Below are 18750 nucleotides of genomic sequence, written 5' to 3'. Positions count from 1 at the left end.
TCTCCCAGCCGGGGGACAGTTTTCCTGCATTTTGTACCTGCAGCTTGGCTCGAGCACGAGCTCGACTCCTTTTTTTGTGCACGATATGACTTCTTAATAGAGGGCTCATAGTCTGAGTCCCTTCTCTTCACAGCCGGTTGAGCATTATCAATAAAGTGTTGTATCACTTCCTCAGGTATGATCTCCTTTGGCGGGGGCGGTTTCGATGCAAAATGGGCCTGAACTTCGACATGCACTACGGCATTGTTTTCCTCGTCAGTCAAGTCGTAAGGCAACTTTGGAAGTGCCTTGAGGCTTGGACCATATCTGAACTTGCATGTTGTACCGCTAGCCGTCGTAGTTGCGGCGCCTCTCTTCCATTGTTGCTGAGGCTGCAGAGCTCGCTGATGTCGCCTGAAGCTACGTCGGTATTTCCCCAAAGAGGAAGGGATGATGCAGCACAGCGGCAGTAGGTATTTCCCTCAGATATGAAACTAAGGTTATCGAACCAGTAGGAGAACCAAGCAACACAACGTAAACATCCCCTGCACACAAATAACAACACCTCGCAACCCGACGTGTTAAAGGGGTTGTCAATCCCTTTCGGGGTACGGCGCCAGAAACGGTGCGCGGACGGGAATAAGTTGTAATAGATTGAAATAATAGATCGCAAATGAAATAAAGTGCGGCAAAGTATTTTTGTATTTTTGGTTTAATAGATCTGAATAAAAAGTACAAATAAAATAGATCGCAAAGCAAATATATGAGAAAGAAAACCCGGGGGGCCGTAGGTTTCACTAGTGGCTTCTCTCGACAAAGATAGCAAACGGTGGGTAAACAAATTACTGTTGGGTAATTGATAGAACCTCAAATAATTATGACGATATCCAGGCAATGATCATTACATAGGCATCACGTCCAAGATTAGTAGACCGACTCCTGCCTGCATCTACTACTATTACTCCACACATCGACCGCTATCCAGCATGCATCTAGTGTATTAAGTTCATGGAAAAACGGAGTAATGCAATAAGAATGATGACATGATGTAGACAAGATCCGTTTATCTATATGGCAGTAGATATAGATCTCGTCTTTTTATCCTTAGTAGCAACGGTACATACGTGTTGGTTCCCTTTCTGTCGCAGGGGTCGAGCACGGTAAGATCGAACCCACTACCGGGCACCTCTTCCCATTGCAAGATAAATAGATCAAGTTGGCCAAACAAAACCCAAATATCGGAGAAGAAATACGAGGCTATAAGAGATTGTGCATATAAAAGATCAAAGAAACTCAAATAACTTTCATGGATATAAAAAGATATGACTGACCATAAACTCAAAGTTCATCAAATCCCAACAAACACCGCAAAAAGAGTTACATCATATGGATCTCCAAGAGACCATTGTATTGAGAATTCAACGAGAGAGAGAAAGCCATCTATCTACTAACTACGGACCCGAAGGTCTACAAAGAACTACTCACGCATCATCGGAGAGACACCAATGGAGGTGGTGAACCCCATCTAAGATGGGTGTCTAGATTGGATCTGGTGGTTCTGGACTTTGCGGCGGCTGGATGAATATTTCGTCGATGCTTTTAGGGTTCTGGTATTTTTGGGGTATTTATAGAGCAAAGAGGCGGTCCGGGGGGCACCCGAGGTGGGCACAACCCACCAGGGCGCGCCTGGGCCTCCTGGCGCGCCTCGTGGGTTGTGCCTGTTGGAAATATGCCCTAGAGGCAATAATAAAATGGTTATTATTGTATTTCCTTGTTCTTGATAATTGTCTATTGTTCATGCTATAATTGTATTAACTGGAAACCGTAATACATGTGTGAATACATAGACCACAACATGTCCCTAGTAAGCCTCTAGTTGACTAGCTCGTTGATCAATAGATGGTTATGGTTTCCTGACCATGGACATTGGATGTCATTGATAACGGGATCACATCATTAGGAGAATGATGTGATGGACAAGACCCAATCCTAAGCATAGCACAAGATCGTGTAGTTCGTTTGCTAAGAGCTTTTCTAATGTCAAGTATCGTTTCCTTAGACCATGAGATTGTGCAACTCCCGGATACCGTAGGAATGCTTTGGGTGTACCAAACGTCACAATGTAACTGGGTGGCTATAAAGGTGCACTACAGGTATCTCTGAAAGTGTCTGTTGGGTTGGCACGAATCGAGACTGGGATTTGTCACTCCGTATGACGGAGAGGTATCTCTGGGCCCACTCGGTAATGCATCATCATAATGAGCTCAATGTGACTAAGGAGTTAGCCACGGGATCATGCGTTACGGAACGAGTAAAGAGACTTGCCGGTAACGAGACTGAACGAGGTATTGGGATACCGACGATCGAATCTCGGGCAAGTAACATACCGATAGACAAAGGGAATTGTATACGGGATTGATTGAATCCCCGACATCGTGGTTCATCCGATGAGATCATCGTGGAACATGTGGGAGCCAATATGGGTGTCCAGATACCGCTATTGGTTATTGGCCGGAGAGGTGTCTCGGTCATGTCTGCATGGTTCCCGAACCCGTAGGGTCTACGCACTTAAGGTTCGGTGACGCTAGAGTTGTTATGGGAAATAGTATGTGGTTACCGAAGGTTGTTCGGAGTCCCGGATGAGATCCCGGACATCACGAGGAGTTCCGGAATGGTCCGGCGGTGAAGATCGATATATTGGACGAAGGGTATTGGAGTCCGGAAGTGTTCCGGGGGTACCAGGCTATGGCCAGCATGACCGAAAGGTGTTTCGGGAGCCCCGGCAAGTGTTGGAGGGCCTCATGGGCCAAAGGGGAAGGGGCAAACCAGCCCACTAAGGGGTGGTGCGCCCCCCACACCCTTTCCCACGTTACTTGGGGAGGTGGGGCGCCTCCACCTGGCTTGGGAGGCAAGCCTCCACCTGCTTGGCTTGGGGGGCAAGTCTCCCTAGGATTTTCCCTAGGGAGATCCAATCTGCTTGGCCGCCGCCCCCTAGGGGAAACCCTAGGGCGCCTCCCCCTCTCCCCTTGCCCCTATATATAGTGGAGGGGTGGGAGGGCAGCCGAACCTCTTCCCTGGCGCAGCCCTCCCTCCTCATACACCTCCTCCTCCTCCTCCGTAGTGCTTAGCGAAGCTCTGCCGGAGAACCACGAGCTCCGTTGCCACCACGACGTCGTGCTGCTGGAGTTCTCCCTCAACTTCTCCTCTCCCCTTGCTGGATCAAGAAGGAGGAGACGTCCCCGGGCTGTACGTGTGTTGAACGCGGAGGCGCCTTCCATTCGGCGCTAGATCAGATCTTCCGCGATTTGAATCGCCGCGAGTACGACTCCATCAACCCCGTTCTTGTAACGCTTCCGCTTAGCGATCTTCAAGGGTATGAAGATGCACTCCCTCTCTCTCGTTGCTAGCATCTCCTAGATTGATCTTGGTGACACGTAGGAAAATTTTGAACTATTGCTACGTTCCCCAACAGTGCCCCCCTCAGGGCACCCCCAGGTGCAACCAGGGCCCATTGCCTTCCTTCTGGCCCATAAAAAATCATCGTGGAGTTTCGTGGCATTTGGACTTCATCTGGTATATATTTCCTGTGATGTACAAAACATGGAAAAGAACAGCAACTGGCACTTGGCACTATGTCAATAGGTTAGTACCAAAAAATGATATAAAATGATTATAAAACATCCAAGATTGATAATAAAACAGCATGGAACAATCAAAAATTATAGATACATTGGAGACGTATCAGCATCCCCAAGCTTAACTCCTGCCTGTCCTCGAGTAGGTAAGTGACAAAAACAGAATTTTTGATGTGGAGTGTTGTTCATCATGTCATATCACATTCTTTTCTTTATAGCATGGACATTTGGACTTGTATGTGATTCAAAGCAATAGTCTAGTTTTGACATAATAATTTAGATACTCAAGCATATCAACAAGCAACCATGTCTTTCAAAATATCAATGCTAAAATAAGTTATCCCTAGCCCATCATGCTCAAACATTGATCCATTCATGAAACACACTTGAATATTAACTACACCCAATACTTAAGCACGATCATATTGCCTCCTAGTTGGTGCTTTTTATGAGAGAAGATGGAGACTCAAATTTCAAAAAAAATTGCATAAAGTAAAAGAAAGGCCCTTCGCAGACGGAAGTAGGGATTTGTACAGGTGCCAGAGCTCAAAGCAAAAAAAATAGAGATAAAAACATTTTGGGAGGTGTATCCATCACACCAACGAAAACGACTTAGAGTTCCCAACACTTTCCATGCTAGATATGCCATAGGCGGTTCCCAAACAGAAAATAAAGTTTATTCCTTTTTCCACCATTCTTTCACTTTCCATGGCTAACAGTATCCACGGGTGCCCTCCATACCAACACTTCCCAAGGAACTTATTATTTTACAACATAAAGTAAATTCATTTTTGCATTTCGGGACTGGGCATCCCTAAGACCTTTGCCTTACTCTCGTGCAACGACAAGTGAATAAACACTCATCTTGAGAATAACACATCCAGCATGGAAAATATTAGCCATCCGTTACCATTCCGCGAGCGAAACAAACACACAAAAGAGAAGTTTATTTTGAAAATTAGAGATGTCACATGCAAATTTGCTTAGAACGGCAAAAGAATACCGCATATAGGTAGATATAGTGGACTCATGTGGCAAAACTGGTTTAAAGGATTTTGGATGCACAAGTAGAGATCATACTTAGTGCAAAGTGAAGGGTAGCAAAAGATTGGGAAGCAACCAACCAAGAAACGAATGATCTCATAAGTAAGCATTAAGCATAATTAACACCGAATAATGCACCACAAGTAGGATATAATTTTCACTGCATGATTATTGACTTTCGTGCATGCATAAGGAATCACAAACCTTAACACCAATATTCTTACTAGAGCACAATTACTCATCAACATAACTCACATATCACACCATCATATCTCAAAACTATTACTAAGAATCAAGTTTATTTTGTCCAATGATCTTCATGACATTTTCTTTTACTTTATCCTTCTTGGATATCTATAACTTTGGGACTCATTTTCATGTGTTGCTTTTCATAAGCTCAAACAAATATAAGTGAAGATCATGAGCATAACAAATTTTCTTTCTCTCAAAACAATTTAAGTGAAGCAAGAGAGAATTTCTTAAAAAATAACAAAGCACACCGTGCTCAAAAAGATATAAGTGAAGCAGTAGAGCAAGTCCTAGCTCATAAAAGATTTAAGTGAAGCATAGAGAGCAATTCTAACAAGTCATGATATAATTTTGGCTCTCTCAAATAGGTGTGTCCAGCAAGGATTGATGACTTAAAACACAAAATAAAACAAGCAAAGACACATATCATACAAGACGCTCCAAGCAAAACACATATCATGTGACGAATAAAAATATAGCCTCGAGTAAAATACCTATAGTTGTTGGAAGAAAGCTGGGATGCCACTCGGGGGCATCCCCAAGCTAAGTTGGTTGCTCCTTTTTGGATAATAGCTTGGGATGCCGGGGCATCCCCAAGCTTAGGCTCTTACATCCTTCCTTCATCCATCGTAAGATAACCCAAAACTTGAAAACTCCAATCACACAAAACTCAACAAAACCTTCGTGAGATCCGTTAGTGTAAGAAAAATAAACTACTACTATAAGTGCTGTATCAAACCAATTCTTATTGTGTTTTTGTATTATATCTACTGTATTCCAACTTTTCTATGGAAAAAACTCATCAAAGAAAACCATAGAGCCATCAAAATAAGCACACAACACAAAGAAAACAGAATCTGTCAAAACAGAACAGTCTGTAGTAATCTGATTTGTTTGAATACTTCTGAGACTCCAAAAATTCTGAAAAACAAGGAAATCCTGGATAATTCGTATGTTAATCTTCTGCAAAAAGAATTGGCATTTTATCACGTTCTGGTGAATTCTAACAATTATTTTCTTGAGCACAAAGTTTCTGTCTTTTTCAGCAAGATCAAACAACTATCACCCAAGAAGATCCTATTGGTTCTACTTGGCACAAACACTAATTAAAACACAGAAAACACAATCATAACGGTAGCATAATTGTGTAAGCACACAAGAACAGAAAACAATAAGAAAAAATAAATTTTATTCATTGGGTTGCCTCCCAACAAGCGCTACAGTTTTACGCCCTTAGCTAGGCATAAAGCGAGGATCTAAGTTTTGTCATCTTTGTCCAATTCTTCAATCAAACACTTAGAATCCCTCAAAGATTTAGCATAAATATTTTCAATAACAACACTCCTAGGAATAAATTCAAAGATTTCATTCTTTCAAAAAGGATCTCTTATCACTTCAACAAAATCGGGGTGGATACTAATCATCTTAAGATCTCCTTTATTGCTATCACTAGAAGTTGCACCCTTGTTTCTGGATCTCCTACTCTTTATGGGGGTTTCCTCAATAATTTTAGTGGTAGTAAAAGGCATGCTTAAATTACTAAAGATTTCTTCCATTTTATCGATCTGATACAGACTTTCTTCTATTCTTTCATGGATTACAGTACCCCTCTCTTTTAACAACTTAAAAATATCACCGGCTTTTGACCCAAGATTAGTGGAAAAATTATGCATCTTTTTATGTATAATTTCCATATGATCTTCAGTGAGCATTGTCTTTTCAATAGCATCTAGTCTTTCCATAACATGCTCAAGAGTCAAAATTGTTTCATTAACCATAAGAGGTGTTGAGCCCACTAAATTTCCCATAGCATTAAGAGCATCAAAAGGAGGACTCATTAAGAAATTTCCACCAGTAATCGTATCAAGGAAGAATCTATACCAAGTGGTGATGCCAACATAAAAACAACGCAGAAGCACAATGGTAGATTGCTTACGGATAGATCTATTATGAGCATTGCAAATTCTATACCAAGCATCTTTTAAACTTTCTCCTCCTCTCGTTTAAAGTTGAGAACCTCATTCTTGGGAGTGCAAGCAATAGAGGAGGAATTATCCATAGCAGCAAACAAGATCTCGCACAAAAAAACAAGATCCGGCAAGAAAACGGCGAACGGAAAAAGAGAGGCGAATAAAACGGCAAATTTTTGTGAAGTGGGGGAGAGGAAAACGAGAGGCAAATGGAAAATAATGTAAATTGCAAGGAGATGAGATTTGTGATTAGGAACCTGGTTATTATGAAGATCCTCCCCAGCAACGGCGCCAGAAATTCCTTTGATGTCGCTTGAAGCTACGTCAGTATTTCCCCAAAGAGGAAAAGATGATGCAGCATAGCGGCGGTAGGTATTTCCCTCAGATATGAAACCAAGGTTATCAAACCAGTAGGAGAACCAAGCAACACAACGTAAACAGCCCCTGCACACAAATAACAACACCTCGCAACCCGACGTGTTAAAGGGGTTGTCAATCCCTTTCGGGGTACGACGCCAGAAACGATGCACGGACAGGAATAAGTTGTAATAGATTGAAATAATAGATCACAAATGAAATAAAGTGCACCAAAGTATTTTTGTATTTTTGGTTTAATAGATCTGAATAAAAAGTGCAAATAAAATAGATCGCAAAGCAATTATATGAGAAAGAAGACCCGGGGTCATAGGTTTCACTAGTGGCTTCTCTCGAGAAAGATAGCAAACAGTGGGTAAAAAATTTACTGTTGGGCAATTGATAGAACCTCAAATAATTATGATGATATCCAGGCAATGATCATTACATAGGCATCACGTCCAATATTAGTTGACCGACTCCTGCATGCATCTACTACTATTACTCCACACATCGACCGCTATCCAGCATGCATCTAGTGTATTAAGTTCATGGAAAAATGGAGTAATGCAATAAGAATGATGACATGATGTAGACAAGATCCATTTATCTATATGGCGGTAGATATAGATCTCGTCTTTTTATCCTTAGTAGCTATGATACATACGTGTCGGTTCCCTTTCTGTCACTGGGATCGAGCACCGTAAGATCGAACCCACTACCGGGCACCTCTTCCCATTGCAAGATAAATAGATCAAGTTGGCCAAACAAAACCCAAATATCGGAGAAGAAATACGTGGCTATAAGAGATCATGCATATAGGAGATCAAAGAAACTCAAATAACTTTCATGGATATAAAAAGATATGACTAATCATTAACTCAAAGTTCATTAGATCCCAACAAACACACCGCAAAAAGAGTTACATCATATGGATCTCCAAGAGACCATTGTATTGAGAATTAAGCGAGCGAGAGAGAGAGAAAGCCATCTAGCTACTAACTACGGATCCAAAGGTCTACAAAGAACTACTCACGCATCATCGGAGAGGCACCAATGGAGGTGGTGAACCCCATCCGAGATGGTGTCTAGATTGGATCTGGTGGTTCTGGACTCTGCGGCGGCTGGATGAATATTTCGTCGATGCTTTTAGGGTTCTTGTATTTTTGGGGTATTTATAGAGCAAAGAGGCGGCCCGGGGGGCACCCGAGGTGGGCACAACCAACCAGGGCGCGCTTGGGCCTCCTGGCGTGCCCTGGTGGGTTGTTCCCCCTCGGGGCACCCCCCAGGTGCAACCAGGGCCCATTGCCTTCCTTCTGGCCCATAAAAAATCATCGTGGAGTTTCGTGGCATTTGGACTTCGTCTGATATTGATTTCCTGCGATGTAAAAAACATGGAAAAACAGCAACTGGCACTTGGCACTATGTCAATAGGTTAGTCCCAAAAAAATGATATAAAATGATTATAAAACATCCAAGATTGATAATAAAACAACATGGAACAATCAAAAATTATAGATACATTGGAGACGTGTCACCCGCTAAGGCGGCGGAGACGGCTGACGCGGTGCCGGACTTGGAGGAGGAGTCGGCTGATGCGGTGGCGGACTTGGAGGAGGAGAAGTCGGTTGACGCGGTGGCAGACTTGGAGGAGGAGGAGGAGTCGGCTGATGCGGTGGCGGACTTGGAGGAGGAGCCGGCTGACGCGGCAGACTTGGAGGAGGAGTCGGTGGCCTTGGAAAGACGATGCAATCCTTTCTTCATAGAAGTGATACGACGTATGGCCTCTCCTAGTGTGCACTCCTCGTCACCTCCATGAATGTCAAGCTCTGGCTCGTTATATCCCGACATCACTCCATCCACCCCGACACGAGAATAGCCAGCTGGAATTGGATTGCCATGGAAGGTTGGTTCAGGGGGTTTGTTAAAGCATAGCCATCCGCCACCTTCATTGATATGTTGTTCACCTTAATGTGTAGATCACAAGGTGTCGCACGTTGGATATCATCCACGGGGTATCTAGCCAGTAGTGCATCATCGGCCGGGTGGAACCCACGCTGCTTCTCGGCATAGATGGGACGGTGCTATCCAATGCTGGATTTCCTTGCTGCTGCCGCTGAGACGCCCTTTCTTGGCTAAGTGAGTCAATCTGCTCCTGCTGCTACTTGAAAAAGCGCGTTCCAACTCCGCGTGCTTTGATTCTAGGCCTTGAAGGCAGACTGCTTCCTCCTTCCTCTGCTCCTCCTCCAGCTTCCTCTTCTGCTACTCCCGCAGCTTCTTTCTTGCACGGCTTCTGTAATCGGCGTTCCAATCCGCAAACCCCTCAAACCACGGAACAACGCCTTTGCCTCGTGTTCATCCGGGTGTTCAGGATTCTTCAGGGTGCAATTAAGCTCGTCGTTCTCTCTGTTGGGCGTGAACGCCCCGTTCGAGCCTCTTCTATTGCAACAAGTAAAGCGTCGGAGGCTTCTTTAAGACTTGCCCGCTCCATAACCAGCCCTTTCTCTGGGTCCAACTTCCCCCCATGCGCATAAAACCAAGTCCTGCACCTGGGGGCCAACTCAATGTAACTGGAGTGACCCATGCAGCAATCATCTCTTGCTCGGCGAGATCCCACTTAGGCCGGGCGACCTGGTAGCCACCTGGCCCCAGCCGATGGTGCCACTTCTTTTTCATAGCATTAATCTTGTTTATTCTCAACCGTTCCTGAGATGCTTCCGATTCGTTGAACTTCACGAAAGCGTCCTAGTGATCTCTTGCCTTCACCAGTGCTCCCTTGAATTCTGGAGTCTGCTTTCCGTCTTGGACGTACGCGGCCCATATTTTTTTCTTGTGGTTGTTGAATGCTATCGCCATCTTCTTAAGAGCACACTTCCTGACTGTCTCCTGTTGTGCATCTGTGAAATGATGTGGTAGGGTGAAATGTGACATGAGCGATTCGCAAAGCAGATCTTTTGCTCTTTCGGACACAAAAGTAACTCCTTGCTCTCCCTTTGCTAGCTTATTCCATTCTTGAATGGAGATCGGGATTTGGTCCCTAACAATAACTCCGCATTGACGAGTAAACTTGTCCGCATTCTTCTTAGTTTCAAGCGGTTCACCAGTTGTTTTGATGGCATCGATGTTGTACCTTACGCCATCCTGCAACTTTTTGGCCGGGCCTCGCACTGCCCTGCTTGTAGAAGATTTGTTTGATCTGGAGGGTTAAAAGAAGAAAGATCGATTCGTTAATATATATATATATATATGCTTCCAGTTTATTATGCAAATATTAGCAGAATAGTTATTCTCATAACACTTCTGCACTGTATGCTCAACAGAAGCGAACTGCATCATCTTTACGTTGGGCACTGCAATGTTTCACGGGAGAACTGGTTCATTTTCTGGCGGTCCGTCCGCGTTTTCTGTGTGGAATCGGGTGTTGCAGGATGATTTAATTTCTTTCTGGATCTCATTTGATCTTTTTTATTTGTAATTTACAGGAAAAGCGACTAGAATGTTTGCAAATCGAGCGATTTGGCGGACGAGCTTTCTCTGTTCGTTTGTGTTCGCGTCGGATCCGACTTTTTTGTGCTCGGATGTTGTTTGTTAGTAGGAATTCTTTGATTGCGTTCATTTTAATCGGTCTGTTTACTCTACAATTTGTTAATTTTTAGGAGTTAGTTTTCAATTCCTGTGAATTTGATTGTGTGGGCAGGTGAGCTTCGTCCGCTCCTCTGTTCTTGTTAATTTTTTGGACTTTGTGCGTCGATGTGTTTTTGAATCTTGTAATTACTATCACTGTTGGTTTGAATTCATTGTATTGCGGGTATAATCCTCATTTTTTTGAATTGCAATTTTTAAATAAAAGCTGATGTTGTTCGTCCAGTTGCCGTGTGTTCCATGTAATTTTTTGCGGGGTATTTTTCGATAGTTTAGTGGTTGGACTATTTTTAGGCGAGTTATGGAAGTGCGAGTGAATTGGCACCTTTGTTAGTCTACAACATGTATGGATTTCTACTGCTTTAATTTTATTGTTGTAGTTCTGGCATACGTTGTAGTGCATGCTACCTCTTGAGCATGCGTTGGTTTTCCCTTGAAGAGGAAAGGGTGATGCAGCAAAGTAGCGTAAGTATTTCCGTCAGTTTTTGAGAACCGAGGTATCAATCAAGTAGGAGACTACACGCAAATCGCCTAGTACCTGCACAAACAATCAAGAACCTTGCAACCAACGCGATAAAGGGGTTGTCAATCCCTTCACGGCCACTTGCAAAAGTGAGATCTGATAAAGACAATAAGATAAATATTTTTGGTATTTTGTTGTATAGATTGGAAAATAAAGATTGCAAAATAAACAGTAAACTAGAATTGTAGATCGTAAACTTATATGATGTAAAGTAGACCCGGGGGCCATAGGTTTCACTAGTGGCTTCTCTCAAGATAGCATATATTACGGTGGGTGAACAAATTACTGCTGAGTAATTGATAGAAAAGTGCATAGTTATGATGATATCTAAGGCAATGATCATGAACATAGGCATCACGTCCGTGTCAAGTAGACCGAAACGATTCTGCATCTACTACTATTACTCCACACATCGACCGCTATCCAGCATGCATCTAGAGTATTAAGTTCATAAGAATGGAGTAACGCATTAGGCAAGATGACATGATGTAGAGGGATAAACTCAAGCAATATGATATAAACCCAATCTTTTTATCCTCGATGGCAACAATACAATACGTGTCGTTTCCCTTTCTGTCACTGGGATCGAGCACCGCAAGATTGAACCCAAAGCTAAGCACTTCTCCCATTGCAAGAAAGATCAATCTAGTAGGCCAAACTAAACCGATAATTCGAAGAGACTTGCAAAGATATCAAATCATGCACATAATAATTCAGAGAAGAACCAAATAATATGCATAGATAATCAAGTTCATAAACCCAAAATTCATCGGATCTCGGCAAACACACGGCAAAAGAGTATTACATCGGATAGATCTCCAAGAACATCGAGGAGAACTTTGTATTGATATCCAAAGAGAGAGAAGAAGCCATCTAGCTAATAACTATGAACCCGAAGGTCTGTGGTAAACTACTCACACATCATCGGAGAGGCTATGGTGTTGATGTAGAAGCCCTCCATGATCGAATCCCCCTCCGGTAGATCGTCGGAAAAGGCCCCAATATGGGATCTCAAAGGGTACAGAAGGTTGCGGCAGTGGAAAAGTGGTTTCGTGGATCCCCTGGATGTTTTCAGGGTATAAGAGTATATATAGGCGAAGAAGTAGGTTGGTGGAGCTATGAGGGGCCCACGAGGGTGGGGGCGCGCCTACCCCCCCCCCCCCCCCGGCACGCCCTCCTGCCTCGTGGCCGCCTCGTTGCTTCCTTGACGTCCACTCCAAGTCTCCTGGATTGCGTTTGTTCCAAAAAAGGATCCTCGCGAAGGTTTCGTTCCGTTTGGATTCCGTTTGATATTCCTTTTCTGCGAAACACTGAAATAGGCAAAAAAACAGCAATTTGCACTGGGCCTTTGGTTAATAGGTTAGTCCCAAAAATAATATAAAAAAGCATATTAAAGCTCATTAAACATCCAAAACAGATAATATAATAGCATGTAACAATCAAAAATTATAGATACGTTGGAGACGTATCAGTGCACTGCATTTTCGTTAGTAGTGTACTTCGTTGTAGCTGCATTAGAGTGGTTATGGCAGCTTATGAGATTTCTCTTTTCTTAAACTACATTCTGTGTTTTAGAGGACTGCATAATATGCACGTTTGTACTACATTGGCAGTATGGTTAATCTTCTATTATGCTATTAGAATAGATGGTCCATTATATGCTTGTGTTAGCTGAATAATTATTATGACAAATTTTTTGAACTGCATACTATGAGAATTCTTTTGAACATCATATGTTAACTACAAAGTTTCGACCATTCGCATTGCATTGTTACTGTTCAGAGGACTACTTTTATATTTAGGACCACACTATGTGTTTGAGAGAACTGCATTACTGCCAGCAGCAACTTGTCTAAAAAGGGTGATAAAATGATGCAGATGAGGTTGCGTACTTTAAATAGGCATCGTTCAAAGTGTCTGATGGACATAATTTTAAAAGCATACAACATAAGCAAAGCATTAGAAATATGCCACTGATGGCTTGCTTCATATTAGACAGCCTACGCTGCAAATATTTTAAACTTCAGGGAGTCTTCTTCTTTGTAGAAAAACACCATGGCCACTTCTCCGACCTCAAAGCCATTCTGGGAGAAAAAATCTTTCCAACCAGTAGTTATGTTGATGAAGTCTTCAAAGTTGATGTGGTAGTCAGCTTGCATGTCTGCATACCCATTCTTGTGTTGTGTCTCCAAAGTAACCTTCCCTGAACTCGAAGCAGGAAATTTTATTATGGATGGCAGTTTCTGCATTTTGGAATGGATGGAAAAGAATGTTTATAAGTAAACAACAAATGTTTTTCTTTATACTTAGGATGATGTGTTTATGTTGACTTAAATATGTACATATATATGGCTACTATTTTATAAAGTAGTTGCAATGTATGAACAAACTTGTATATGGAATTGACCTCTAGTTTTACTAGGATATATATTATACCGTAACATGTTTGTACTGCAAGGTCATTTACAGTGTACTTCGCTAGCATGTTAAGAGAACTACAACACTGATCTACTGACCCTCTTTTTTGTTCGTGTGTTGGGGTTCTGATCTAACTAGTGTCGATACCTGGTGCGGTACTGAAGAAAAATAGGTGGAACTATCTAGTCTTAATAGCTCACAAATCTGAAGGACAATACAAATTTTGTTTGTATTTGTTGACACTACTGAACAAATTGATGGAAATATTTATTCAGATGTGGATTTGCAGCCTAGATTATGTCAAAAATTGTGAGGGAAAAAACACACCCAACTTTCCTGCAGGTCTGCGGGTGTGAGGCGATGAAGAAATGGTGCCCAAAACCCCTGTTGGGTATCACCAGGCACCCAAGCATGCTGCACCACTCGGTGTTGGTGAGCTCTAGACCCTCTGCGTACACGCATGTGTCCGCTATCGGCGCCATCCTTGCCAAACACCCGCACTTATAGTCCATGGCGGGTTCAGTGAAATTTCAGAGAACAGCTGAGGATGGGAGCAACCCTAGATCTGCGATTTGAAGAAAAAGAGGAATGGGGGGGGAGGAGTTGTGTGAGTCTGGAGCATGAATGGATAGGTTTTTATGCAACCAATTGAGCAACGGAAGTAATAAATGTTGTGGTTGGTGTTAGGTGGTGGATTGATTCTGATTCAGTGTACGCGAATGCATTTGAGAAGCAACATGACTGCTTACTTGAATATAGTGAACTGCATTGTCATATCACAACGAACTGCGGAACGTGTGGTTGGGCCTGTGTTTGCGGAGTGGTATGTGGGAATTTTTTAATTTTCAGCAGGCTCTCTTTTGCCTAGTGGGCCTGTGTTTGGGGAGTGAAGACGTATTCGGCCCAAGTCGGCCTGTCAGCATGGCTGGTTCCTGGTGTGCTATGTGTGCGCCCTAATGTTTAGTCCCACCTCGCCTATGGAGGGTGCGCTCGGCCTGTTTATAAGCGCTGCCGACGCAGTAGTATCAAACTCCTCTGGTTACTTATTTTGGCGCTTATACACGGCGCTCGCTGCTCTATGCTCTCTGACCTGTGGGCCCATGTGTGCACGGCCCCATGCATCGTGGCTCAGAACGACTCGCCTACTGTGGGCACAGATCTACTACGAGACTGGCTGGGGCCTGGTTGCACCTGGGTGGTCAAAATTTTTTTCTTTATATTTTTTCGTCTTGCATATTTTTTCAAATGTAGGGGCGTGCACTGCTTAGTAAATCATTTGTGCACTGCATTGGTCATGTTTCTGTACTGCATGTTCACATACTCTGCACTACATATACAGGTCGCATTTTCTTTTCGTGTTTTTGCTCTTATGTATTCTTTTTTCTAGTGTACGGCGTGCACTGCTTTGTTAGATATGTGTGCACTGCATTCGACAGAGACATGTACTGCATGCGTACATATTTTGCACTGCATGCGTCCTATTTGCGCACTGCATCTTCGTCCGTTTTGTGCACTGCTCGAATCTAATGATACTAAGCAAACAACAGAAAGCAAATGATCACAAGCATTCTATATGACAAGTTCATCACCAGTAAACTAAGTTCAACAGAAAGCAACCTAACATAATCAAAGTTGATCATTACAAGAGATTCTGCATGACAAGCAAACTAAGTTCAGCAAAAGCAAATGATCACAAGCAAACGAACAATATATAAGAAAACAACAGAAAGCAAATTTGATGGTAAATCTAAAACGATGCTAGCATTGTTGGCTCTTGGCCAGCACCGTCTGCTTCTTCACCAGGCAGCGTCTCCCCATCCCGAGCTGCTCCTGGCACGCTTCTTGGGGGGCTCCTCCTTCTCCAACTTTGCATGGCGAAGCCCGTCCTGGGTGAGTGTGATGCGGTTCCATATCTCATACGCTGCGTAGGCGTCCTTTGCCGCATACTCGATGTGCCTCATGGACAGAGGCAGGGTGGCCCAGCGCCTGTGTTCGTCATCGGTGATCTTCTTCTTCATGTTGTTGTAGTAGTCGTCGATGAGCATGCCGGAGACGTCTCCAAGGGATTCCAACTCCTTGGTTGCCTCAGGCACCCTCCACTCCTTCTGGATGTCGACGATGTTGGCGACCTCCAGATTGATGCGCTCTAGCCTGGTTTTGTCGCCGTCGATGGAGAAGCCAGCAAAGGTGTACCTGGGGTCGGCAAGGAAGTTGTCGAAGACGGTGCACCTTTCAACAGCGCTCAGTTGGAAGAGTAGCACCGGTTGAGTCTTGCCGACGGAGAGTTGGACAAGGGTAGGTTTCTGCATCGCTTCAGGCTCGTTGTTGTACTCGAGATCAATCCCGACGATCTTGTGGCGCTAGAGCCTGAGGTGGCACTCGTACTGCGCGAGGGAGATCGTCATCTGCTTCTTGTCGTTGGTGTGGATGACATGCAATTTGGTGTTGCTGTGGGCCTCCACGTCCCTGTACTCGTCGGAGAACGCCATCGCCAGTAGTAGGGCTTGGTGTTTTCTGTGGAGATCGATGTGATGGAGCGATTTGGTGGCAGCGTAATGGATACTTGTGTTGTTGTGGATGAGAAGGCCTTTCGCATGGGTCTGAATTTAAGGGGGGGATGGCCTCATCGGATAAACTACACGATCTCACTGAAGATGCGGTTGTGCAGATCATGGGTTGGTGTTGTGTCTGTGATCGTGGGTTTGTGGCGATGGAACCGCTCGGATTGGGTGGTTGTATGCGAACGTTGTTTTTTTAATGTGGTTTTATTTTATTTTTTATTAGTAAAAAATTTTAACCACCACTTTCTGTGCGAACGGGCATTTGTCACGTTTATATGTATCGTACGTGTTCACGGGACTGCATTGCTTATCATACCGCACTACATCGTCTAGCAAAAAGCACTGCATTTTGTCTATACGTTCGTACTGCACCGTTTTTTGCGTGTCATTGCTGCAGCCCCTGGAAAAAAGTACAATGTATTCCACAATTTTACGATTATTTCGCTGTGGACTAGGCCGTGTATTTGCTGATGCATGTAATACGAAACTGAATTGCTTATTATACCGTACTGCTTCGTCTAACCAAATGCACTGCATTTTTTAGAGCTGCGTACTGCATATGTTTTTGCGTGTACTTGCTGCAGTCCCTGGCACGGGAGGGGCGGGGGGGGGGGGGGGGGGGGTTGCCCCCCCCCCGTTTTTTGTGGCACTTATTTGAAGGTAGACTTTTTACGGACGCGTTATCTTAACACGCGCGTTATTTTTGAATTCAACTTTTTTTACGAACTGCATGCATTTTATTTTGTTTTACTGTCTAAACTGCATTGTCTTCATAGAATGCTGCATCACGTGTGTTTCGATGTAGTCCGTCTTATTTAGCCGGGCCATTTTGGGCCGGCCAGTTTTATGTAACCCTTTCCCACGCCGGCCTCGTACGTGGCCCTCCCAGGCGATCCCATCGCTCCGCTCACAGGGAGAGAGACCGAGAAGAAACCTCTCTCCTCTCTTGCAGTGTCTCTCGAAGCATCTCTCCCTCGAGTAAAACCGCCATCGCCCGCAGCAACCGCCGTCGCCCACGGAACCGCCGCCCCCAATAGGTCCTTATTCCTGCATTCCGCGTTGCCGTCCGCTCCGCCAGCCCTTCCCGCTCCGCTCCCGCAGCCCTTTCCTGTCCGTTCCCGCCGCTGCCCCCACTACCACCGTTAATCCCCTTTTTTGTGGTACGTTCCCCTTGGCCTCGCTCTTGATCGTCCCCTCGTCTAGTTTTGTGATGCTCGTAGTTGTTGTTGCGTTTTTGGTTATGTATTTTTTCCGTAAGCAGGCGATTTTATCTTGATTTGAATTTGATACTCGGGTGTGCTCTGTAGGCAGAGCAAGGTGCATCTAGGGTTTCGTCAGATTTTGCCGATTTTGTTGCTTATATCTGTCACTTCGTCCTTGTGCTGCAGGCAAACGCCATGTCTTCGCCGAGCAGAGTGGGAGGAGGAGTTCAGGGTATGTGGACTGCTTATTTTTTGCTTTGTTTATTTTGTTTGATGTTTATCTAGTTTCCTAATTCATCCTGCATATTTTTTATCCTGTGTTAGTTGTCAGTGTTCCTTTGCATTATTTTTCATGTGATGTTTTTTAATTTTTGTTTCTATTTTTTTATCCAGTAGGTGATTCGCCAATTGAATCTTCTCCCATAAGTGTGGCCTCTCCTTCTGGTATGTGAATGCTTTGTTTATTTTGTGTATCCTGCTTACTTGATGTTGTACAAATTGGCGTTGCCTTATTGTATCTAGTCCGGCATTTTGTTGGGAACAAACGTGAAGTTAGTGTATGCAGCACTGCATTTATATGTACATGTGAACTCCACTATATGTATGTGTGAACTGCATTGTTGTTTTATTCAAGTTTTTTGTACAATGCATTAATTTTTATTTAGCTTATGATTGGAGCATTGCATTTATATGTCTAAGTGTACTGCATTTGTTCTTTTTGTGCACTTTTTAACGACCATAGTTAAACTTCATTTTGACGGAGTGTCTATTTTCCATGCTGGGGCGCCTGGGTTTGAGGAGGTTACTCAATTGATTGACCATTATTTTGCAGAGGGTGATGTTGGTGTGAGCTTTGACCAGAGACGTCACGTCTTGTCTGAAATACAATCATAGTATGTTGATGGTACAGAGGAAGTTACATAGGAGTGGATGGTCTCGGAACAGCTTCGTGCATATGAATTGAAGCAAAGCAAGAAGAAGTTGAGGTTTGAAAGTGACTCAAAAGAGTGTGAGGAGAAGGAGAAGCATAGGAGAGTTGTAGATGGTGCCAAGGGTGCCAAATTTGTCAAAGTGAAGCAGCCTGCTTCTTAGAAGAAGAGGCTGAGTTCTGTTGCTGAGCAAGGTGGTACTCCTCGGCGGAGTCCACGTGTTGCTGGCATGAACAAGAATCTT

This window comes from Triticum aestivum, chromosome 5D (assembly GCF_018294505.1).
Source record: "Triticum aestivum cultivar Chinese Spring chromosome 5D, IWGSC CS RefSeq v2.1, whole genome shotgun sequence".
In the NCBI taxonomy this organism is placed as follows: Eukaryota; Viridiplantae; Streptophyta; class Magnoliopsida; order Poales; family Poaceae; genus Triticum; species Triticum aestivum.
Note: the sequence above shows the minus strand (reverse complement) of the source record.